At 36.0% G+C, this 11,094-nt stretch overlaps 1 non-coding gene across 1 annotated transcript; it reads left to right on the plus strand.

The window, feature by feature from the left end:
- Nucleotides 1-6,590: 6,590 nt before the first annotated feature.
- Nucleotides 6,591-6,697, plus strand: LOC113778926. Its single transcript, XR_003469391.1, has one exon. It is a non-coding gene; the product is annotated as a small nucleolar RNA R71 (small nucleolar RNA).
- The last annotated feature ends 4,397 nt before the right edge of the window (nucleotides 6,698-11,094 follow it).

Genomic DNA, 11,094 nt, shown 5'->3' on the forward strand with positions numbered 1-11,094 from the left:
GCGCACCTGGTTATGGTGAGTGAGTCTCCCAACAGAGGTGTCTGCATACACTAGGACTCGAACACGAGACCTGCTTAAGCGAATCCGAGCCGCTTACCACTCGAACCAACCCCTGTTGGTAACCTCCCTCTCCTCACTATTAGAGGATGAAAGTACCGCTCTTCTTCCCCTTGGCATAGTACCTAAAAGAAAATGTTGCAATTAACCACATGTATTTAGATACAATGTACAATTTGACAATGAATATCCTAAAATGATCCAAATAATCTCTAATGTGTCCTTGCAAGTGATAATTCGTCCAATAACTAATGTAAAAGACCGAATCAAGAAGAGCCATAATTTATGCCAAAAATTGCTCAAAATCACCAATTGAAACAAGATATTGAATAATTATAACCCAATCAGTGAAATTAACAACAATTATTATTATAACTATTTAAACTTAACAATAAAAATATGCTTTTAGCTATAATCATGTTTAAGCAAAAATTAAACTAATTAACTCACCAAATCAACCAAATTACTCACTATACACAATGCACATACTCAAACATCATTCACTAACCATTCTTAACCATAATTAAACATCACCAATGGCTCAAAAACATCCTAACTTCATTTTTCATTTTCCTTCAAATATAGCAATTATGAATTTATAAAGCAATAATGACCAACAAATTGCTACATTTAAACTCATAAACATACTTAAACAATCTCAATAAGTATGAATAAATTCAAAAATAATCAAATACATCATCAAATTTTCGACATTAAAAGATGTCAGATAGCTCAGGATAAAAAATATGATTTTCTAAAATCAAAAGATTTGATGAAAAAACTTACCTCAATCACGTAAAAGGATGTTTGGTGAAGCTAAAAATGCAAAAAGTCCTATGAAACAACCTCCAATTGACCTCCAATTGAAGTAATTAGAGTTGAAGAACCCTAACCTTCAATCCTTCAAAAACTGAATTTGAGGTGTTTTTCTTGGATTTTAATTGGTTAAAAAGGTTATATAAAGCTCAAAAGGTGTTGGGTTGATGTTTCTAGCAAGATTATGGAACAAAATTGAAGATTTGTGAGTTGGGTAGAAGAGAAGAAGAAAAACGCGCCTGGAAAATTAAGAAGAGAGAAAGAAATGAAGCTGAAATCGCGTTTCTGAAGGCTATATTCAGAGACAAAAAACGCGACTGAAAACGCGCCTTCAACTCGCGTTTTTGAAGTATCGTTTCATGCACAAATCTTGCAGAAACGAAAACGCGACTGTGTTGGAAAATGCGACTTTGAGTCGCGTATTTGAAGTCGGGTTTTTGGATTATGATCCAGGCTTGAAAACGCGATTTATCTGAGAAACGCGACTCTATGTCGCGTTTTTAAGTGCGTTTTCTTCATTGTGGTTGCAGAATTGGAAACATGTTTTGAGGAAAACGCGACAAAGAAGCGCGTTTTTATGCTAGGTGCGTTTTCTTCTGCAATTTTTTTTTTTTTTTTTTTTTTGCAGAAAATGAACTTTGAAAAATTACCATTGGTACTCCAATCACTCAAAATGCATCATGGATCATTTGTTTGCAAAATTTATTAATGTGCGCACATGTGAAATGATAAAAACATGCATTTTACCCCTTTTCGACGGATCAAATACACCTTTACGCAAATCAAGAGGTTGAGTGGATTGATCAAAGTTCACCTTTTTTACCTCAAATGGTCATTCTTGCTTCCAATTGTCAACCCTATAACACCAAAACAACAAATTAACTAAAACACTTATTCAAACCACAAAATCACACCAAATTAACACATATAACATAAACATTGGGTTGCCTCCCAATTAGCGCTCTTGTTTATAGTCATTGGCTCGACTCACATATTAGGGTTCTTAAATTGAAGAGGGCTCGCCCAAAAGACATATAAGCCCCTTGGGTACGATTTCACCTGCTAAGTAGGGTTTCAATCGTTGTCCATTGACCTTAAACCTTTCATTTCTTGAATTTGCCACTTCAACCGCTCCGTAGGGAAATACTTGAGTGACTTCAAATGGTCCAGACCACCTTGACTTCAATTTTCCTGGAAATAACCTCAGGCGTGAATTGAATAAAAGCACTTTTTGCCCTACCTGAAATTGTTTAGGAATAATGTGCATGTGCTTGTCATGCCAATATTTGATCTTTTCTTTATAAATTTTGGCATTTTCGTATGCATGTAATCGGTGTTCCTCCAATTCACTCAGTTCAAGTAATCTCCTTCCGCCTGCAAGATTAAAATCCATATTAATTGCTTTAATAGCCCAATAAGTTTTATTTTCAATCTCTACAGGTAAGTGACAAGATTTTTCATAGACTAAACGATACGGTGACATCCCTAAGGGAGTCTTAAATGCCGTTCGGTAAGTCCATAGTATGTCATCTAGCTTTGTACCCCAATCCTTGCGTGATTTATTCACAGTTTTCTCCAAAATGAGTTTTATCTCATGATTAGCTAGCTCCGCTTGTCCATTGGCTTGAGGATGGTACGGGAGTGATGTCTTGTGCCTACAGCCATATTTAAACAATAAGGAATCCAGTTGTTTGTTACAAAAATGTTTTCCTTCATCACTTATTATGGTCTTAGGTATACCAAACCTATAAAAAATATTTTTTTTAAGGAATCGGAGTACAACCTTAGAGCAATTAGTAGGTGAAGCTATTGCTTCTACCCATTTAGAAACATAATCCACTGCTACTAAGATGTACTTATTATTAAAAGAACTTGAAAATGGTCCCACAAAATCTATACCCCATATATCAAATAACTCAACTTCTAAGAAGGTAGTTAGGGGCATTTCATTCTTTCGAGATATATTTCCAGTTCTTTGGCATGCATCACAACTTTTAACATATTCCCGAACATCTCGATACATAGTTGGCCAATAAAACCCTGATTGCCATACCCTTGCCACAGTCTTTGAAGTGCTAAAATGACCACCTGTTTCAAGGTTATGACAATGATATAAGATATTATGTACCTCATTTTCGGGAATACATCTACGTACCATACCATCGGCACAATGTTTATACAGCAATGGTTCCTCCTAAAAGTAACTTTTGATATCATGTAAGAATTTCTTCTTTTGATGGTAATTAAATCCCCTTGAAATCTCTCCACTTACCAAAAAATTAGCAATATCAGCATACCATGGAGAATTGATAATTGCTAGGACAAATTCATCCGAAAAATTCTCTTGAATAGGAACTTGATCCTTTACTGGAATATATTCTAGGCGTGATAGATGATCCGCTACTAGATTCTTCGTTCCCTTTTTGTCTTTTATCTCCACATCAAATTCCTGCAATAAAAGAATCCACCGAATTAGTCTTGGTTTTGCATCTTTTTTATGTAACAAATATTTAAGAGCCGCATGGTCCGTATATATAATAACTTTAAATCCTACTAAATAAGATCTAAATTTATCCAAAGCAAATATCACTGCCAATAGCTCTTTTTCTGTAGTTGCATAATTGAGTTGTGCCTCATTTAGCAACTTGCTAGCATAGTAAATGACGTGCAATCGTCCTTCTTTCTTTTGTCCCAAAACTGCTCCAACCGCATAATCACTTGCATCACACATCAATTCAAATAGTAGTGACCAATCGGGCGAAGTTATAATTGGGGCCGAAATCAATTCCTTCTTCAACCTTTCAAATGCAACCAAACAATTGTCATCAAATTGAAAAGGGGTATCTTTACATAATAAATCACATAATGGCTTTACTATTTTAGAAAAATCTTTAATAAAACGTCTATAAAAACCAGCATGTCCTAAAAAACTCCTTATCCCCTTGACATTGCTTGGGGGTGGCAATTTTTCGATGACTTCTATTTTGGCTTGATCCACCTCAATTCCCTTGGAGGAAATCTTATGTCGTAAGACAATCCCTTCTTTTACCATAAAATGGCATTTCTCCCAATTCAGTACAAGATTTGTTTCCTCGCATCTCTGCAAAATCAATTCCAAATTATGAAGGCAATGGTCAAAAGATGAACCATACATAGAAAAATCATTCATAAATATCTCCATAATTTTCTCAATATAATCTGAAAATATAGCCATCATGCAACGTTAAAAAGTCGCAGGTGCATTGCATAAACCAAATGGCATCCTTCTAAAGGCAAAAGTGCCATAAGGACATGTAAATGTAGTCTTCTCTTGATCCTCTGGAATTATAGCTATTTGATTATATCCTGAAAAATCATCAAGAAAGCAATAAAATTCATATCCAGCTATTCGCTCCAATAATTGATCAAGAAATGGTAGGAAAAAATGATCTTTTCTTATTACCGTATTTAACTTACGATAATCAATACACACTCTCCACCCTACCACAAGTCTAGATGGAATCAATTCATCATTTTTACCCACGATTGTAGTTATTTCACCTTTCTTTGGTACCACATGAATTGGACTAATCCAAACACTATCGGAGATAGGAAAAACTATACCTGAGTCAAGCCACTTAAGAATTTCATTTCTTACCACCTCTTTCATGTTTGGATTGAGTCTTCTTTGTGTTTCCACCACTGGTTTGCAACCATCCTCCAATAAAATTCGATGCATGCATATAGAAGGACTTATACCTTTAATGTCTGAAATTGTCCATCCAATTGCCTTCTTATGCCTTCTTAGAACTCTTAACAACTTTGCACACTACTCATCATCAAGGTCAGCACTAACAATTACAGGTAAAGTGCTATTTTCTCCAAGAAATTCATACCTTAGATGAGTTGGAAGTGGCTTGAGCTCTAACTTTGGAGGTTCAATTTCTGAAGGTTGTGAAAACCCTTTTCTTTGGCCAAGATTTTCATACAAATTACCCCTTTTATAAGGTGCTTGAAAATCCAAGTACTTGGTCAATTCTTCAATTTCTTCACAAACATCTTCTTGCTTACCTAAACTCATTAAACAATACTCAAGAGGATCTAAGTCAAAGTTGACTTGACTCATCTCTTGGGTTAATTTATCAATTGTGCCAATAGAATAAGCATGATCGGTAAAAGAAGGGTATTTTTTCATTTCATTCAAATTAAATTCTATCTCTTCTTCACCTACTTGAAACTTAAGCTTGCCATTTTTGACATCAATAATAGTACCTGCAGTAGATAAAAATGGTCTACCAAGAATAATTGGCATAGATATATCTTCTTCCATATCTAACACCACAAAATCCACTGGAATGATAAATTTTTGAATTTTTATCAATACATTCTCCAACACTCCCAATGGATATCTAATAGACCGATCCGCTAGTTGCAAAATAATATTAGTGCGTTTAAACTCATGCAAATCCAATTGTCTAGCCACCGTTAAAGGTATTAATGATACACTAGCACCAAGATCACACAATGCCTTAGAAAAATCAACGTTACCTATGGTGCAAGGTATAGAACAACTCCCCGGATCCTTCAACTTCGGTGGTAGCCTATTTTGAATAATTGCACTACATTCCTCCGTTAATGCTATTGTTTCGCAATCTTCCAACTTTCTTTTTCTAGTCATGATTTCCTTGAGAAATTTCGCATAAAACGGAATCTGCAAAATAGCATCGGCAAAAGGAATGTTAATGTGCAATTGTTTGAAAAGTTTAACAAATTTTTCAAAATCTTTATCAAACTTATTTTGCTTTAGTCTTTGTGGAAATGGAACCGCAGGAGGTATTGGAATGGTAGTGGAAGATGATGATTGCTTTTCTCTTGGATTCTCCCGACTATTTTCCTCCACAATCGCCTCTTGGTTCCTCAGCTTTTCTTCTTATTTTTCATTCTCATCTTTCTCAACTTCCATCATTGGAGGATCTTCTAATTGTCTACCACTACGAAGAGTAATGGCTTTCACATGCTCCTTAGGATTGACCTCTGTTTTGCTAGGTAATTCTCCTTGATTTCGATTATTCAAAGAACTAGCAATTTGACCAATTTGGACCTCTACATTCCTGTACATTGTAGTGAGTTGATCCAGTGTCCCTTCTACTCGTTCAAATCTGTCCGAGGTAACCTTAACAAGTTTTTCCACTGCCATCTCCCAGCCAGGTTTAGTTTCAGTTTGTGGTTGCCTTGATTGGAACCCCGGTGGATTGGTTGGCCTTGGTTGATTTTCTTGGTCCTTCCATCCCAAGTTTGGATGATTTCTCCACCCCGGATTGTAAGTATTCGAGTAGGGATTATTTTGAGCACTTCGATTGTAATTATTGACGAATTGTACCTGCTCAGAATCAACACATTCATTAGTATCATATTCACCTCCACATATAGAACAACATGCCATATGTGCATTAGATGAACTTGGATCAACTCCACCTTGTCTACTTAGCAATTTCATCACATTATTCATTTGAGCACTCAGCATATTGAGAGTGTCCATTTCTATCATACCTGCGTGACGTCTTGTATTACCTCTCTCATTGGCCCATTGGTAGTTATTTGCGGCCATTTCTTCTATCAAATTCTGAGCTTCTTGGGATGATTTACCCATTAAAACTCCACCTGCAGCTGCATCGATCATAGTTTTAGTAGAAAAAACTAAACCATTATAGAAGGTTTGTATGATTAACCACTCCGGCAGTCCATGATGTGGACATTTTCGAAGCAAATCTCTAAACCTTTTCCATGCTTCATATAATGATTCACCTTCCAATTGGCTAAAACTAGTGATATCCATTCTTAGCTTAGCAGTCTTACCTGGTGAAAAATACTTATTCAAGAATGCTCTTGATAAATCATCCCATCCGATGAAAGTATTAGGAGCATGAGAATGTAGCCAAAGTTTGGCCTTATCTCTCAATGAAAATGGGAATAATCTTAGCCTTATAGCATCATCACTAACTCCATTTATTTTAATTGTATCACAAATTTTCAAAAATGTAGTTAGGTGCGAATTAGGATCTTCTACTGCATTATCTCCAAATTGAGATTGTTGAACCATTTGGATAAGTGATGGTTTAATCTCAAAATTGTTAACATTTACCGTAGGCCTTACTATGCTTGTTTGAGATCCTTGTGTTCCCGGTAGAGCAAACGGTAGAGCAAAATCTCATAGAACTCGCCTATTTGCTTCGTTTTCGGCCATTTCTTCTTCAATTGGAAGCTCTATTAAGATTTCCTCTATTGGTTGCCAAATCTCTTGTTCCTCTTGCTGAGGTGGATGCCTCCTTTGTTTACGTAGTGTCCTCTCAATTTCTGGATCGAAAGGTGTAACTTCCCGAGATGCCCGGTGCATACACTACAAACAGAAATAAGAGATATTATGCAACTTCAATTGTCAAAAATTGATTACAATGTAGACTTAAATATAATCAACTCAATTAATAAAAATAAAGCTGTCTAAATTAATAAAGATGATTAGGTTCTAATATTGCCGCTCGCCGGCAACGGCGCCAAAAACTTGACGGATTTTTACTTCAAGTGCAAGTTTAACTCTGAATTATACCCGTTTTACTGCAAGTATACAGGCCAAAATCGTAATATTGGGTATGTATCGGGTCGATCCCACGAGGAGCAATTAAAACAATTATTAGATACTAATTTACTCTATTATCTAGACTCACAATAAATTTGAGTAGAAAATTCAGAATTTAATCCAACTACAAAAATTCTTAACTAGATAAATGCAATTTCACAAAAGGAGTAGAATTCACTAAATATTAAGATCTAGGGATGTAGATTCCACTTATGACACAAAAGATCTAAAATGAATGAATTTAACACTTGTTACAACTCTTGTTTAACCAAGGATTCATTTCCAACAATACCAAAATCACATTCTCATGATAATAATGGGTTAAAACAGATTAGTTTTTCCTAATCTCTTGGAAAATACTAAATCTGTTTTGTGCATACCTGAAATATAGATTTTATCCACTTGAATGTATTTCTATTCTCATGAATATACTACTCAAGCTCTACTTATGTCATTCCATTATTTTTACCATTTCTCAATGAGTAAAAACAACTATAAACCTGCTATTGGTGATCAAGCAACAACAAGTAATCCAACATACACAAGTAGATAAGTTAATACAAGACATAACAAGTATAAATCACAATTACTTCATATCATTTGGCAATAAGCTTCATCTACTCCCTAGATAAAGAAAATTAGCTACTCATGAATGATGAAACACTCATAACTTCATTAATGTAAATCATCATGAATTACAAATACAAAAAGAGTAAAGAAAGTCTTAGCCAAGATATGGTGAAACCTTCCAAAAATCTCTTTTGTCTTGAACTTAGATGATTACAAGATGAAACCTCAATTGCCCCTTGCAAGTACCTAGCGAGAGAGACTATGTTTTTTAGTGAGAGTACTAGCTACCTCTGGATGTCCAGACCTCCCTCAATGTCTCTGCATAAAAACTACTCAATGGCTCCATTTTTCCAAGTCAAATTCTAACATTTGATTCCCAAATCTCCACTTTGTTAGCATAGTCAAAAACCAATATTTTTAACTTGAAAATAAGCCCCCTTTCTTGCCCTTCGGTCTTCTGAAGCATGTGCACCGAATTTCCTTGCAACTTATAGCTGGAAAGTAGTCTGAACACAAGAGGAATGGCTGAGCAAATTGCAGATTTTCGGCTACAAAACGCGCCTACACAAAACACGGCAATAAATCGCGTTTTATCTATTCCTGTTTTCTCTCTGGCCTTATTTCAACTGCGAGTTTCTCCATGATAAAGGCCAAACTAGCTTTTGTGCAAAACACAAAAGTTGTATCCCTTTGAGTTAGCTTTTCAATGCTTCAAAAATCATCCAAATTAGAGTTTTGTAGCCTGAGATATGATCGAAATACTAACACCTGGTCAAACCTCTGTTTTAACTTCCGACCACAGAATTTAGCTTTTGTATTTTGAGTTTTTGTCCATGAAAATGGTAGAATTGGATTTCGATGTCTACATACGAATTGTATGTCTCTTTCTTAGCTTTAAAATGGTATAAAGATCACCTCAATCCGATAAGGGTAGCTCCAGATATGGTCAAAATACCGAAGAGTGTCAAAACTGTCTTGTATTGCATTTCCTCACTTGAACGTTTTTCACTTCATTCTTCTTGTTGCCACTTGAATTCATCACCAAATCTCTATTTTTCACCTCATTTGACATCCTTTGGTGATTGAATCATCAGTCCTGCATAAAAATGAAGTTTTTACCATTAAAATCAATAGAAATGCAATATTATCCACTTTTACCAAAAATATATAATTTTACCAAAAACCTCTTTATTTTATTTATAAAACTAAATAATCAACTCAAAATTAACTAATAAAATGCACTTAAAAATACGTAAAATAAACTCTTATCAACCACTGTTCAGCTACATCCGGATCAGGCCCTTCAAGGAATTTAAGAGGTACAAATTTTTGAAACCGCTCCAGAGCCCTATCTTCTCCTATCTCGGGATTCCGGGGTTGATTCACTGGCATCTGGCCTTGTTGATCTACCAATCGCGCTAAGATATTTATCATTTGTTGTTTCGCCGTCGCTACTTGATCTCCGGCCTCAACCCTCGATCCACGATCTTACTCAGCTACTATTTTTCTTTCTTTTCTTGGTTCTTGAACTTGCCTAACGCTACGGCCACGACTAGTTCCACGTCCCCGACTACGTCTCCTCTCCATACCCTTTTCTCTCTCTCTTTTTTTTTCTTTTTTTTTTAAAAGATGATTTAGTATGTATGTAAAAAAGTAAATTGACTAAAATGGCAAGATATAACACACCAAATACGCAAGGAGACATATCAAGTTAGACAAAATCAAGTGCAACAAGTACTATACATGTGAGTATTGAAATGCCACATGCCAAATACATACAGTAGCAATACAGGACAAAACAAGAAGAAACACGACATGCCGTTCCACACTCGGTTAAAATATTCCCCCATCCGATCTCTCACTTCTCATACTATCCGAACTAGACATCCGTGGACCCCTTGCACTTGCTCCCACCAAACGTTAGCCCATACCTATTCCTCGAAATGAAGATCGTAAGTCCTTAGTACTGCCCTCAATTCCCGCGTACTTGGGCACAAGAATCCGAGATAATTCACCACTAGAACAGGCTAGTCCCAAGAGTAAATTATCTACCATTGAAATTCCTACCTGACGTACATATCTATTGTCCTTAAGTACCATGAGAAAGATTTACGACCTATAACACTTCATGATTCATAGCCTATGCTCAAAAGAGTACTTAATCTTTCATACTTATTCATGAAATTAGGACCATAACATCACTTGGCCCAAGCTCACTCCGCGCAGAGACCACGCGAAATGGCTCTGATACCACCTGTGATAGCTCCACCTTCCCCTAAGGCGAACAAAAGGGTTCGGCGGACCGCCTGCCCAACTCTCACCAGGACTCGTTCACTCTCTTCAAACCAAAATAAGATATAACTTCGAGGAAAAGTGAAATATCAAATCCCAAACTTGAGACGCATACTTACATTCATTTCTATCTCAAAATAATATACAATCCCAAATAAAACGAAAGTTCGTAGTTCTTAATACATCCAACCCTATCCAAGCACTAGCGTGAGAAAATCGTAAAAAAAAATAAAATTCAAAAGAACTAGTCCAGGCTAGTCTGCACAGATCTCACACTCTCGCTTGCATCCCCTACAAGGAAAACAAAACTAACGGAATTAGCTAAAAGTCCAGTGAGGTTCCATACACATAACCAAGTAATTAAACAAGGATATTAATCATGTAACAACAAGTAATCCAGAAAACATTTACAATATAAAGCAATGATAACACACTCATTAAAAGGATACATGCTCACATGGAGTTCTTCGTTCTTTCATTCCACCAACCATTTCCTTATTCCTCCAGCATTAAAAATAATTTCATTTGTAAGTGAAAATTCCTCCATTGTTCTTACTATCCATTCATTCATTTCATTTTCTCCCTACTGGACACTGGCCAGTCTCCACTAGATCTCGTGGTCATATTCGAGTATACCAAACATTAACCCAGGGTCACCAATCGCTTGACCGAGTCCGCTTCTGGTTTGAGTCGACCGGCAACGAAGGGCAAGGGCCCAATTTATCCAAAAGGCTTACATTCATGTA

Source organism: Coffea eugenioides, chromosome 7 (genome assembly GCF_003713205.1).
Source record: "Coffea eugenioides isolate CCC68of chromosome 7, Ceug_1.0, whole genome shotgun sequence".
Taxonomy (NCBI): Eukaryota; Viridiplantae; Streptophyta; class Magnoliopsida; order Gentianales; family Rubiaceae; genus Coffea; species Coffea eugenioides.